The 16281-nt window shown below is 29.6% G+C and overlaps 1 protein-coding gene across 1 annotated transcript in view; it reads left to right on the top strand.

The window, feature by feature from the left end:
• Window positions 1-11171: 11171 nt before the first annotated feature.
• The window catches only part of LOC129975007 (histone-lysine N-methyltransferase NSD3-like), a 194969-nt gene continuing 189859 nt past the window's right edge, over window positions 11172-16281 (top strand). Inside the window, exon 1 of the mRNA XM_056087862.1 lies at window positions 11172-11249. The gene's annotated coding sequence lies outside the window, so the exon portion shown is untranslated. The remainder of the gene's footprint in view (window positions 11250-16281) is intronic.

Raw genomic sequence — 16281 nt, 5'->3', positions numbered from 1 at the left:
GATTTTTACTGAATCTATCGTGTGATCCTTGGCGAGTTATTTGGCGATTAATCTCCGGCAGGCTATTAATTGCAGAAAATTGAATTAGTGTTTTAAATTCGTCTTTCGCAAGCAACTGAAAGCAAAATTTGGCACAGGACTACACTTGTAGTCACAAAACTCACATACCAAATTTAATATATTTAAATTATTATGTTTTTCAGTTATTGCTTTTACATATAAGAAAGTAAAGACCAGATAACAGTAAAGACAGATGCTCAACATCTTATTGAATTTGGTTCAAAATTTTATAGTTGCGCACGCTATCGATGTTATATCTGTGTACCGCATATTATCCATTTAATTCTTTGTTTTGTAGTATGGTCTTAATTTATTTTCGAATAGTCGAACAGACAGACTTCCTCTGAATGGATTTTGTTCAAAATTTGATAGAAATCTGCAAAAATTGCTGAACTTTACTACAATTTAAATGGCCATATATGAAATTTCACCCATTCTAGATCAAAGAGTTTTTGAGTTATCTTTGTCACAAACAGAAAGGTATAAAAAGAAAAATATGTTTTTCAAACTCAGAAAGGTATAAAATTGGAATTTCACCAAAACCTCGTGTTTGACTCTCTTGACGGTCACAATATTTTCTCTATATTTCGTATACTAGGAAGTAAAAATCTGATGCCACGATCACACGATCTTTTACATAACCAACTAATTATGTAATATATTTAAAAAAATAATCGCGAATTAAAAAGAAAAATTCTAATTTCAAAATTTTTTCTGAATCTTTTTTAACTCTAAAAACTGCTTCGTTATCAATCATAATATGTAATTGCCATCATCTTTTATTTTCGGACCAGAGAAAATGTGGTGCGGATGTTTAAAGAGAGGGTGCTAGCTTTATGTGTCGTCCTCGTCTTCTGACAGCAGTTCAACATTACGAGATCTTTCCAAATTGCCTTCGTGTTACTTTTAAAAACGGAACATTAAGTAAGCAAATCTGTGGACTAGAGAAGGGTTCATTTTGCCTGATATTCAACAACAAATTTTTCAGTCTTTGTTGGAATTCTTGGCTTAATTTGTGCTTGGCTTGGAAGATTGTTTTTAGAATTTTCGCACGTGAAAGAAATATGCAAATAATCTTTGTAAATAATTATCTATGCCTGAGTCCTCATCCAGAAAATAAAAGAACGGTAAAATAGAGAAGGCTCAACCATTTTTGAATTAATGATTTCGATGTCTTGCAGACACTAATTTATTTTGGAATACCTCAATTCTTTCGATTCAGAAATTCACCGAAATACAGGTAAGAATAAAATTTCTCTAACATTTAGATTTTTTTGAATTAGAAATCCCAAAATCTGGCATCACCACCGGGATTTACGTATATACAATTCGCATAAAGAATTCGAAGTATTTAGAATTAGAATTGAGGAATTATTAGAAATGGATGTCGAAAGCATTAAAAAGTTAAGAACTCCTACGAGAAGTAATTTTACGAGAGCATTAAATAAAGCTTTCTGAAATTTTGGAAAGAAAGTAGAGAACAAAAATATCTTGACGGCATAGATAATTCTTTTAGGACAAAAATGTAAAGAATTAAACAATTTAGATGCCAAGATTTTAGTTAATTTGCAAAGCGATGTGAAGCGCATGCTAGAAAATCTTAATCTGGAATATGAAACAATTACTATTTATAAAGATAGATATTTCGAAACAAAAACGAAATTGCAGAGGAGATTAAACGAGTTAGAAAAATCTAAAAAAGACGTTACTGTAATTAAAGAATCTGTAAAATAATACTAATCGCAAATATACAGTTTCAGAGTTAGAATTAAAACAATTTATTGGAAACGTTAAGGAATGGCACCAATGATTGAGGCAATTAAAAAGATTCATGAAGATGAAGATATTATAAATGATGACAAATTTCAGCATTTGCTTCAATCAACACAAAAGTTTCGCCAGCAAGGCAGTTAGTGGAATCTTTCCCGCCAACAGGAAAAAATTATGAGAAAGCTGTCAAATGTTTAAAACATCGCTTCGGAAGAGGGGATTTGTTGAAAGTTTACATCAGAGAATTTCTTTCGGTTGTCATAAATAACGCGAATCCTCAAGGTCAAAAATATTCTTTAGTTAAACTGTACGATACTTCAGATGGGCAGCTGAAACATTAAAATCATTAGGAGTTGCAAAAGAAATTTTTTCAGCTATGTAGCTATATCCCCTTGTAGAGTTATGTTTGCGAAACGATTTATTGAGAGTTTATGAAAGCAATCAAACTGAATTAATTACAGCAGAAAGTTCAAGGCTGACTTATATCTTTGAACTTCTTCCAAAAGAAAACGAATGGGAACAAAAATTTATTATTGGCCGATCTTCTTACAGTTTACAAAACAGAATTAAAAAAAAGAAAACGATAAATCATCATGTTCGTGAAAAAGCAAATAGGCCATGCGATACTCAAGATAGTAAATTTATGAAGGGTTTAACATACGAAAAAAAGGAGGAAATTCTTTTAAACGGCGGAATTTGTTTTCGATGCTTAAACTCAGACACATAGCTCGTTTCTGTAAGCAAACAATTAATTTTTCTAAATGCAATGGGAGACATTTGTCTATCATGTGCAATACGAATGATGAAAGTGAGAGTAATAAAAATAATGAAAAAAGTTCGGAAGAAAAAATTGTTACAGACAGCTCCTTAACTAATAAAACATCCTTAAGCCAAGTTTATCTTTACAAACATTAGCTGTTCAGATTCGTGGGAACAGTGATTCGTTGTCTCTATGATACAGGGTTTCAAAGATTTTATATATCAAAATACGCTGTAGAAAGAATGAATTATTAAGTTATCAGTAAGGTATCTATTTTCCATTCTTTATTCAACGGTGTTGAAAAAACGGAAAATCAAAAAAAAATATTTGGTACACTTGAGTAATGTAGATAATAATTTGCATTGTAATTTTGAAGTGTTAGATCAAGAAATGATTTGTTCCGATATTTCTTCAGAAAAACTGGCTTCCTATATGAGAGAACTTAAATCACACAGAGTATTTTTAACCTATGTAGCGCATGCTTATGATGAACCAATTATTTTATCAGTCTTCTTCTCCATTAGAGATTCATTTGTTAACTGGGACTGACGTCGCAGGCAAATTGCTCGCAGGGGAGACAAAGCAACTTAGTACAGGAGTAGTCTGTGTAGGAACTAAATTAAGCTAGATGCTAATGGGAAAAAAAAATGCGATAGAAAAGAATGACAGTAAATCTACTGTTGTATCTTGTCACATAAATGATGCAATCCTTTCAGATTTATGGCCATTAGACGCATTTGGAATTTGGGATTAGTTTTTTGTTTAGTTTAGTTATATTAATGTACCGTTTTAAAGCAATACTAGAGCTATTTTGGGACCCACCTGGTAGTTTTGAACCGCGGTCAGATGGCGAGGACGAACCTGAGCTGATACTCCCTCACCAAACTTCCATACTACACTAGCGAGAGGACGTTTGGCCCTGAGAGATTTAACGTGCACCAGACCCGCTTACATGACGGCTCTTCGGTGGAATCGGGTCTCGAACTTCAAACCCTCCAATTCCGAAGCCGAGACCTTATTACCAGGCCAACGCGGCCTAAATGAGATATAAAAGAATGTCAGTATGTCTTCTGTTCAATCCTTAATGATGCAATCATCTCAGCTTTATGGCGATTTCACACACTTGGATTTTGTGATCCAAATGAAAAGAACACTAGGGTAGAATTGTTACAATCAGCAAAGGAGCATTTTTTTAAAAAACTGCAACTAGAAATCACGAAGAGAGCTACCAAATACTTTGAGTGGAAGGATATCCCTCCTTTACAAATTTCAAAGACATTTCTGAAAAATGGCTTGCAAATTCCAAAAGCCTTCTTACATTCTTTAGTAGTATCGCTATCCGAAAGTCTAATTCTTAATTTTTACTTTTTTGATATATACGCATATCAAGTCATCATTTTCAAATGCTTCACGTATGAAGAAAATTCATTACATGATGCGAAATAAATCTAATAAAATCAGTTTTCAAAAACATTGTTATTAGTGACCTTAAAAAAATAAAATCTTTAAATTTTAATTATTTTCTATCAGCCGCCTTTGACGACCAACTGGTTCGCCAGAATTATTGGTTAAGTAAAATTTCCTTAGAATGTTTTATATGTAAATTACTCTTATTAGTTTCCTCAATAAATTACTTTTAAACTTCAAATTCTGACATTTATGTAACTCACACTATTTTAAGAGCTTTTCACCATTTTGAGGCCGCGGTGGTCTGGTGATAAGGCCCCTGCTTTGGAATCGGAGGGTTTCAGGTTCGAGACCCGATTCCACCGAAGAACTGTCGTGTAAGCGAGTCTGTTGCACGTTAAATGTGTCGGGGCTAAACGTGTTCCCCCTGGTGTGGTGTGGAAGTTTGGAGAGGGAGTACCAGCTTAGGTGTCGTTCTCGTCATCTGAAGGTTTAATAATTAAAAATTTTTTAAAAAAAATATTTCACTGAATAAAAATTTTAAAAAATAACAAAAATTTTTTGCAATCGGAAATGTGTTTATCAAATAATTCTTAATGCAATCACTAATTTTTCGGAAAAGATTATTTATAAGTTAATAACTTGATTTAGATAATAACATCATAAGATTTTACTTTTTTTTTATCTTGCTGCTTCCTAGTTGTATACTAATTTGTAAGATTGTAAAGTAAGTATTTCCCAAAAGTTATAAAAATATGGTTAATATGATAAATAGTCTATTTAGACGTATGTATGTTTTTTTTTTTAAATTTCATATTAAATTTCATTTCATCAAAAATTACAAATCATGATTTCATCAAATGTAACAAATCATGATTTAATCATTACTTAAGACAACACTTTTATAACTACTTTTTTTTACTAATAATAAAGATGAATGATGGTGTGTCTGTGTAGGTGCTCCATCATTTGACTACAGTTAATAAAATTTACTGCATATATAACCTGGAAAGTAAAAATGTGCCCCTCAAACCGATTTTTTTAATTTTTTTTTATTTATTTAGTTTTTACCTGAAGATTGGTATTTCTCCTCAATTATTTCTAAAAGAAAAAAATATATATATGAATTTTTCTACATGACAAAATTTAAAAGAAAAAATATCTTTTAAATAATAATCGGGCAAATTTTTTCCCTCGATTTTGGCAATTTTTAAAAAATTGCCCTAAAATACGTTTTTATTGTTTTCTCGAATATTTAGTCGCGTGGTTTCCTGCTATTGTTACAAGTAATGAGAAAGGATCTAGTTTAATATTAATGTAGTTAACAAAATGAATAAGAAAGTGAAGTTATAACGTAATGAAATTCAGAAAATAGATGAGCAGAGGCAACTGCGTTTTTAATAGCATTATGACATTATGGAACTGGTCTCCATTAGATAGTTTCTTATACATAATAAACATAACTTAAGTAAGGCAATTAAAATAACATGATTTTAATGTCTGATAATTTTGATAAATCATTGACATGATGCTATATCTAAAAGATATATCTGAAATTAAATAAATCATTAAGTTAATTGAAATAAAATAAATGAAACCAATATTTCTGGCCAAACAACTAATAGCCAATAGCAACTAATATAAAATAAATGAAATGACCTTTATTTTGTTTCGGCTTTTCATTGTAAATATATATTACTAAAACAAATTGTTAGATAATAGTCTTTTACTACTTAAAATATCTGAAGTATTTAGTGCATTTAAATAAGTGCAAAAAATTATATTTATTTTTAGTTATTATAATAGTTGAGAAAGCACTTTTTTTTTGTTTAAAGAGTTATTGCCGAAATTAGAAAAGAATTTAATGTTTCTTAATGTTTTCTCGCATTTTTCTGTATAACTCAAAAAAAAAGAAGTTGTAAATGTTAATTAGACTGAAATAAGTGTCAAAATTTTACAGAAATTTCTATTACCTTCATTCTGGTCAGTTTATAATTTGTGAGTGCGTTAATACTTTTTTGTCATCAATTTGTGCTCTAAATGTGATTATTTTAAAGACATCTGATTATTTTAATTAAGAAACGTGACTATTTTTAAGGGCAATTCATAGTCAATTTTTGCTCTTAATGTGATTATTTTAAAGACATTTGATTATTTTAATTAAGAAACCTGACTATTTCTAAGGGCAATTCATAGTCAATTTGTGTTCTAAATGTGATTTTTAAAGACGGGTTATTGTAAAAGGCGAACAAGACAAAATAACAACTATCTTCCCCGACATTTATTATTATTACTTAAAGGGCCCCTTAAGTTGCGGCGCAGTTTATCCAGAGAATGGATCTTGCGCTTGTATAATATTCACTCACTCACTCACTAAAGGGCCCCTTAGGATGATAATAGGATAAAAATGGACCTGGACTCACTTTTTTCTGACATCAGCATCGCAGGCCATTCATTCTATGTGCAAATATGAACATGGTTAGCTGAGTTAATTAAATTTACTTTAGTCTTTTAAGGCAGAAAACGGAGTGCGTTCCGCTGTAATGGACTAAAGCGCTGAAATAATTGATATCTCCTGCGGTGACATAAAAACATCATGGCCAAGGAAAAAAAGCCGGCAAAGTAGGCTTTAGAAACAATATTTACTACACAAATATTTACGGCATTCACCACGTGAGAGTTTAATATATTTCATTAAAACATACCATCCCAGGAATTGATTTTCTGTCGAGTTTATTTGAGTTTCACCCCTCTGGATGGATTTATCTCTCTGGCTGTTTCTGATCCTTCCTGCTACCTCGTAAGTAAAAGCCTTCCACTTTTCAGATCAGCCCGAAGTTCTCAAAATTGGATTGGGGGAACGATCGAAACGTTAATTATGTTTGTTATCTGCACGTTTTCTGTCGTCTGATTTTAATCTCTTTCCTTCCTTCAATCCCTTCCAGAATCTTTGAACTTCTACCACTGCTTAGTGGAAATATACTGTCTAAATACTCTAAAACAAATATTGGCAGGGTTGATATGCTAGTTTTGGTAAAACTTAAACACGCCAATCTGCAATCAAATTTAAAAATGAAGGGGGAAAAATTTAAGAATAATATTTTGTAATTTAAATGGTAATTGGTTTTAATTTCAATAAGTTCGAGTTTTTACAGGATGTTGTAAATCAAATAACATTATAAAATGACATTACTGAAAAACAAAGAAACAAAATTGTTTTAAATTACTTTATCTGCAGGTTTTTATCGTCTGATTTTAATCTCTTTCCTTCCTTCAATCTCTTCCAGAGTCTTTGAACTTCTACCACTGTTTTCCAGAAACATATAGTCTAAATACTCTAAAGCAAAGATTGTCAGGGTTGATATGCCAGTATAGGTAAAGTTTAAACATGCCAATCTGAAATCAAATTTGAAAATGGAAAAAAAAATATCCTTGGAATAATATTTTGTTATTTAAATTATATTTGGTTTTACAGTGCACTCCCGAGTATCTGGTTCACGACAATCCGACCTTGTTTTCTTTTATCGTAATTAAATGAATAAGGCAAGGCATCTACTAAATTTTTCAAAGCATTCAAACAGCAAGTTTTGACTCTTATCTTAGAGTTACCTTTTCATACCTGTGTAATTAGATATCAGTGTAAAATAAAATTAATTTGAGCCAATTTCCTTAGGAATTAGGCTTACGATTTATATTCATGTCTTGTTTATGTTTCCTGCATTTCAGTTACACATTACAGGATTTATGTGCACAGTTTATATCCTTTAACAATTTTTCTCTAATAAATTCTATAGGAGTGCAGTGCAGCATATAAGCATAAATAAACTAACAGTATAGAGCCTTCTGTTTTAACTTGACACGTTACCGGCAACGGCTTTTATATGCACCGGATCGAGGCTGCGTTCACATTGGGATAAATGGAGGGCTTAGAAGTAAGTAAATACGCAGTGATTTTTGGTATAAAAACTTTGCCTTCTGGTATTTGTCAACAAAGAAATGAATTCGTAGAACCCTGGTCTATCCGGCTTTTTTGTTATCCGGCCAATCCTTCAGCCACATTAGGTCGGATACTCGGGAGTGTACTGTAATTTGAATAAGTTCGAGTTTTCTCAGGATTTTGTAAAAAAAATGACATTACTGAAAAACAATGGGGAAAAAAAATGTTGTGATCGTGGGGCTTCAAGCTCCTTTCGGAAAGAAAAAAAAAATAATTGGTAAGAATTCTTTGGCAGCTCTTACTTTCCATTGTTGAATCCAGCTATTCATTCACCGCTTTCATTCCCTTCTCCCAATTCTCTTTATTTGTCCAATAACTTTAACAACCAATTTCCTTCGGAAAAATATTAAGTCCCTGTTTTTCCGTTGAAACCTTACTTATGCCAATGTAAATGAAACCTCATAAATCCCTAATATTCAGCTTCCTTCCGAAGAGGGGGGACTTCTAGGAGAAAAAAATTGAAGTGAAATGGAAAAGGTCCCCTCCCTCCCCCTTTTTTTTTTATAAAACTCGAAAACGTGACAATCAAGATTTCTATGAAATGTTTCAATGTAAAAATAGTCTGAATGGAAGTTGCAGAGCATAAAAGTTAGCGTAAAATGATAGCCAATGTTATATGAACTACTGTAGAAATGTGAGTTAAAGATTAAAAGTTAAAATGCTTTATTTTAAAGTTAAGATGCCTTTCCAATTTTTAAAGCACTGGAACTCTTTCCCAGAGGCGATGCATACAGTATAAATAAAGATTGTAAGCAGAAAATATTTAGTTTTATATACATACATACATACATGTTCGCGCATCAGTATTAAGGGATTAATGTGGTGTAGAAATTTGGAGAATGAGTTAGGAGAATTAATCAAGTATGATTCAAAATTATGAGATAAATTCAAAATACTTTTCATATAGCTTCTAAACAGAACATTAATCTGTCTATACTGAACCGATGCCGAACAACCAATGCGATTTAGCTACTTTTTTTCAACAGAAATTGAAAATAAAGAGGTAGGAAATATGCAATTTAATGCATATGAAACTTCGCCCTGGCTATAAAGAGGGTGCTGTCTCACCGAGAATTCAAAATCATTAGCGGAAATCAATAATGAAATAATTTCTGTGAATCCTGGAATGCTTTTCCGTGGGATCTCTCTCATTCTCTAAGTAATATAGTTATAAATAAAGTATGGACAGAGTAAGTAACCATAACCATAACTTAGCCACTCCGACTCATCACTAGGGCACACGGATTAATCTGACTGACCGGACAGACGCGACAGCATTGGCGGGAACTAAGGTTGAGTCCTGAAGGCCATCACCGGCTACGGTACAACTCTTCCCTTGGGAAGCATGTCCTGTCATCGGTAGGAGGTAGCCGATCCCCTCCACCTAGGTGGTGAGAACAAACCATCATGCCGGAAGCTTTTCATCCTCATATCTGAGGTACCTCCTGGCGGGAGGTGCAAATTATTTCTCACTTGACAGATCTTGTTAAATAATAATTTGTTTTGTATAATAATTTGTATAATATAATTTTCAAAGATTTTTTTGAAATTTATTTGTTCACGTTCCTTAGCAATAATTAAATGTTTATATTTGATAGCAAAAAAATCATTAACTTATAATTATTGCTAGGTTTTTCATTTTTTTTTTTTTTTTTGCTTTATTGTTGAATAAATAATATTAAATATATAACTAAAAACATAAGCATTTTTACAAAGTTACCAAAATAAAGTTTAAAATAAATCATCAACATGCTAAATTGACTTAAAAATATGTTCAAGTGTAAAATTAAATTAATCATTTATATATATATATATATATATATATATATATATATATATATATACGTCGTTGAGTCCTGAGGGCCATCACCGGCTACAGTACACCTCTTCCCTTGGGAAGCATGTCTCGTCATCGGTAGGAGGTAGCCGATCCGCCACGTCTGTACCCACCTGGGTGGCGAGAACTAACCATCATGCGGAAACCATAACTAACCATATATATATATATATATATATATATTAAGAGATCTCATGGAATTATTGCCTGGGGTCACGAAATGCCTCAATCTGTCATTGACTTAAATTGAAAAACAGTGACAAACTTGTTCAATTTGTCTGATATTAGGTGAATAAATCTAGACTACCTCGTTTGGAAGCTACGTGGAAAATATTTTGAAATCTACCTACAAAAATTTTGAATCATAATCAATTAGATATGTCGCAATCTTAACATGAACGTCTTCTCCAAACTTTCCCACCACACTAGAACTCAAATGCTTCCTCAACGTACGAATTTGCATACAAAAATGTTATATATATAAAATTATACAAGGTTACATTTTTGACTTTAAGACGTTTTTCGGAAAGAATACGAATTTTTTAAAGTTTGAAAAATATTGGAAAATTAAATATAATACGAGCTAATGCTCATGTTTCTGCCACAAAATGTTGAATATAGGTATTTATTTTAGGCATTTTCTTATATTCTACAACTTTACAGCAACCATTTTTTTAAGATAAAATGTCTAATGTTCTAATTATCTGAGAGGGGGTAAAAAATCCTAATTTCCAGTAAATTTTTTACAGTTGCCAGTCAAAACTTAACGAAAGGAAAATACTTGGAAAGTCTCGCTGGACCTTAATTAAAATGATTAAAACAGTAAAATCTTTAGTCCTTTTTTTTCGATTTGCCCTGTTTTTGTCTACGCTCCAATTACTAGAATGCAGTGTTTGTCGCATCGTTGACTAACAAAAACTTAAGAAGCTTATAGAAGAATGATGGAGATTATTGAGATTTATTTCACAACGACGTAAATAAGGTGTCAGTGAAATTAAACTTTTTCTTAAAATTGTTTTGAAGAAACACTTTTTTTTATTATTATTAAAGCTCGTTGAACACGTTGCCCACGGCAACAGATCCCCTCGCAACATCTGCAGCCGACATCTTGTTTTGCTCACTGTATTTTCCATCTATAAATAACTCCCAAATCAGCAGGGTAGGACTTCAATGTACATCCTCTCTCTCCCCAGTGTGAAACATGAGGGATAAAGCCTGCTCCTCCAACCCCCGGCAAGTTCTCAACTTGATTGACATATACCCGAGCCCTCCCTCTCGTTGCCTAGTAACAAAACCACGGAACAGAAATAAAATGGTCTCTTCCTCTCTCCTCTGCATAAGCTGCAGGTGGTTTGATTATTTTTTCGTTGTGCGCATCCACTATTTTTCAGCAAATCAGAACTTCTGGAACTTTAAAGGTAATTTTCTATTTGTCATTGTGTTTTTTTTCCCACCTAACCTGTAGCTTGACAAGACTTCTGATCAATAATTATAAATAATGTTTTTTTATATGTCTTTCAAAGACACACAACTGATATTTATCATTAGTTTTAGGATTAAATGTCTAAAATTAATAACTGGATTTAAAAATCAAAGTTAAAAAGGAGTGTGAGGCATCCATTGGTAAATTAGCTAGAAGAGTTTTTATTGGTATAAATGGCATTAGTAGAAATATTTTTTTATTTTTTATTTTTTTACTGGGTAATAGAAGGGAAAAAATGATATGGCGCCACTATCTTACTAACAATTTAAGTATACCCATAAATGGTAATGGTATCCATGGTAACAGAATAAGTAGTTGCCACTCCCCCAAAGAAAAATGAAAGTATAACTTTCGAATAATCTTTTAATAACAGCAATAATATTGCTTCTTACCTGGCTTTCATTATTGGGACCATTATTTTCATTATTTTCCATTTCATTTCATTATTCCATTTAATTTTTATTATTACCATTTCATTATTCCATTAAATTTTCATTATTACCATTTAATTATTTTTGACAGTAAAACTTTGCTAATATATTTGTGGATATAAATTATGTCTATATACTTCCTAAAATTATAATTTATTGATTAATTCATAGGCACAATGCATTTTAAAAGTCAAAAAAGGGAAAAATTCTCCGCAGAATAATTTAGATTAATTAGATTTTTTTTTTTTCAAAAAGTCTTTCAGTGGTTCTGTCACAAAGAATAAACTCAAAATGAAATGGTGGGTATTTAAGCATTTATTATATGCATAATTCTGAATTTCGGCAAACTGTTTTCTTCTCTACCTTACTTGTTAATTCTTTTTTTTTTTTTTTGTCCGATAAATTTTTATTATAACTATAATATTTTGGAATAGAAATATCGTTATTATATATTTGTAGTTACTACAAGCATTCAAAAGCTCATATATTTCTAAACTATGAATTTTATTTTCATTGAAATGTGCTGCTTTTTTATATATATTTGGTTATTTCATGATTTCTATTTTAAACATGATAATTTTCATAGATAGGCATATTAATAAGATTAAGTGATTCCACAAATATAAGTGAAAAGTAATATCCTCCAAATTGCATCACATAGCAGACCGTTGGAACCAGTACAACCAAATTTTAAAGAAAATTATTTTTTAGTTACCAGATGATTAATAGAAAATGGTTCGACCAAATTTTAATTAGGAATTGAATTAAGAATTAATCGATAGCTCAGAGTTTTTATTCACTAATTTCGTAACATATTATTAGACAAAAATCATTTTTAGATCACTATACAAAATTTTCAAAAAAATAATAATAACTTTACAATGATATTTTTATTTTCGTATTATTTTTTTCTCTGCTTTTAATTTGGATTTCAAAATACCTTTTAAGTATATATTTTTTAACTCGAGTTTTTTTTTGTTGTTGTTGTTTAAGTTATGTGACCACGTTCCGGATATATTTTATTTCATAAAAAAAAAAGATCGAAAAACACATCTATGAAGCCAAAATATATCAGTTAAATGACTAAATTTTTTTTTAAATTAGAAAAAAGGATTTTTTTAAAAAATTATTACTGAAAAGCCGAATAAAGAAAATAATTTTCTAGTTTTGAGGATTATCAAATGATCTATTTAAAATTTTGCATATAGTTTAAAAAATGCCTAATTCCTGGGCTGAAAATTAAAACCTTATTTTTACCCATTTTTCAAATATTGAGTTTTAAATGATAAAAAAGAAATTTTTTAAAAAATTCACATTGTAAAGCATTAGAACAATTATTCAATATTTCTAAATGAATAATTTGTATATTCTTTAGTTTAAAAATTACAAAACATATTGAGAAATTGTTATACCAAATTTGAACAAAAACAATAAGTTAGATAAAAATGAGATAAGAACGTAAATTAGATTTTAATTTATGAGGTGTTTTGTAAAAAAGATGGTATAAAAGATAAGAATCTGGAAAAACTGCATCTAAAGGCATAAAACATCATTAAAACCTACGCAAATGCAAGTATAAAAATCAATGTAAGTTCGAAAGAAATAGAATTCAAACAATGTTAAAGAAACTTGTTCAAACATTAATAATATTAAACAAAAAAATCATAATATCTAAAAAAAAATAGACTTTTGAACGTAGTCATGTATTTTAATGAATTTATATTAAAAGACATTATGACGATATTAAATACATTTTTTGGTGAACTTTATTATTATATGAAGAAGAGTTTTAAAAATATAAAATCAAATCAAACCTCAAATGCTATCATGTTCAGATGATTATCAAAGAGGTTCAAATATGTAATTAAAAAAACAAAGCTTTATAAAAAAATTTTGGCAATAGAAATGGCAATTTTATTTGGAAATTTTTTTTGGCAATTATTATTATTTTTGGAAAAACAGCATTTAAAGATATGAAATATCATTAAAACCTATGGAAATACAAATATAAAAACCAATGTAACTTCCCAAGAAATAGAATTCAAACAGTGTTGTAAAGAAACCTGTTCAAACATTAAGGGTATTAAATACAAAAAAATCATAATTTCTCAAATATAATTGATTTTTCAACATAGTCATTTATTTTAATGAATTCATATTAAAGGACATTGCGACAATATTAAATATATTTTCTGGTACACATTATTGTTATTATATGATGAAAAGTAACTTTTGTAAATAGCTAGTCCAATGAAACCTCAAAAATTAATCATGCTCAGAGGTTCGAATATGTAATAAAAAATATCTATACTTTTATTGGCAATAGAATTTTTTTCCATATGTACAAAATCACAATGGTATGATGATGATGCTACTTAAATTTTCTCAAATTCTCCTTAAGATTCAAAAACTCATTTCATAGGTTGAATTCTTCATTAATAACCAGTATAAACAAAGTCTTGATTCTTGTATATTTGAAATTCTAATAGAACAAAAATTAACCTTAACTACACATTTTCTGTAAAGTTAATATTATTGTTCATGATCAAAACTTATTTCATTAACTTTTTATTATTTTTTTAATTTGTCAAAGCCTCAATCTGATTAAATTTGGCGTTATTGTCGTTATAAATTGAAGTGTAAATTCTAAAAATACTGTAAAGACAGACAAATCAAATTTCAAATGTTATCATGCTGAGATATTTGGGACTAAAGATTCGAATAATTTTTTTGTTGTTGTTGATATTAAAATTTTTGTTCGCAATCGAAGTTTTATCCTTGTGTGTAAAACCACAATAACATTAATGATACCACTTATATATTCTGAATTTCCCTATAAGTTTTAAAAACTTATTTCATTGTTTGCATTCTTCCTCGCGGCGCGCTCGTTTGTGTATGTGTTGGCGCTCTACAAAGCAGATCGTTTCATCTAGAGTTAACAAACATGGCACATATATATACTTTAGAGAGTGCAAATGTGCACTTATGTGCGATTTTTTTGAGATTTTAATTAGAATTTTCATTAATTAAAAGTGAAGCGAAATTTCTAAAAATATTACAGCACTAAAATAGTTTTTGTACCATCTTAAAGTTCACAAAAATTATCTTTTCAATGATATTAATGTTTTGACCTAATAATTAAGTTTCTATTTTTAAATAATTAAAATATATACACTAACCATATTTTCCAACAATTTATTCTGCATAATATAAAATTTAACCTGCAAGAACATGTTACGCATGCATGGGAAAAAATTAGCTTTTATCATAAGTTATCTATTAATGCAACTTGAACATAGAAAAATGCGATTTTTAGCGCGTGTCTGTATGAAATGAAGTAAATGAAAAAGATATAACTGCTTTATTAAAAAAAAATTGAATGCGAGAAAAGGTTTTCTGTGACATTTTAAAATAGTTATATTATTAATTCAAAATTTATTTAAGGCATATATAGTTTAATATGTGCAGAATATGCATTCTAATCAGGGCCCAATAGTCAATTTCTAAATGTTTATTAATTGGCGTATATATCTAAGAAAAAAATTATCTAAATGTAATAAATAATTGTATTTTATGTGGTTTGAATCAAAAAATGTTCTGATGAATTACGAATTTTAAATTTTTATACAAATCTTCTGTTCTTAGTGTCAAATTTAATAACATATTCTCGAGACACTAATATTTTTTTAAAAAGTCGCACTCTTTTGCAATTTATGTTTTGAAAATTTTAATATGCCTACTCTATAATAAAGCGCAATTTTAGACCTCTCCATCGACCATATTGAAGAAAGTGTTTGGACTTTCCCCAAGAGTGATCGTCTAAAATAAAGAAATTGTTTATTGTCCTAAAATAATTATTATTCAAAGCTTTAACTCGGTCCAAAGCTTGATCGCAGCACACTGAAACGTTAGATTCTTAAGATAATTTTATTGAATATGATTTCTACGATTGAAGGACTGTATAAAATTTAGACTTCATAATTGTTTTCAAAAGTACATTTTTTGATTAAAATGAAATATTATTTACAGTATTCCAATGTTTTTTATTGTAAAACTCACTTTTATGATTAATCAGAGACATTTTTATTGAATATTTCTTTGAAATACTACATAAATTATAAAAATTTATGTTGTACGAATTAGATTATAATGCTGTAAGATTTGATTTTCTAGCCATGTTTAAAAAAATATGTTTTCAGCAAAAAAAAAAAAAAAGTATTTATTGAAGTTTTATTTCTTTTATTTCAAATTCAAATTTAAATCTTACGACAGCTTACAACAAATTAGAGATAAATATAGTACAAAGAAAAAAATCGTAAGGTTTTGATAATAATATGAGTTATATGACTATCGAAGTTTGAAGCTTAAACATAATTACCTAAAATAGCGATTAAGAGAATAAAGTACATTAATATTTAAATGAAAATTTTAGAGTGTTACACCTGTCAGAAAGGTCACCAAAGGAGGATAGTAATCAATTTCAGTAAACTTGTATATTCATATTTCTAATCCAAAAAAAGTTAGCCTCCATTCGAC

Source organism: Argiope bruennichi, chromosome 1 (genome assembly GCF_947563725.1).
Source record: "Argiope bruennichi chromosome 1, qqArgBrue1.1, whole genome shotgun sequence".
NCBI lineage: Eukaryota > Metazoa > Arthropoda > Arachnida > Araneae > Araneidae > Argiope > Argiope bruennichi.
Note: the sequence above shows the minus strand (reverse complement) of the source record. Positions and strands in the feature narration are given on the sequence as shown.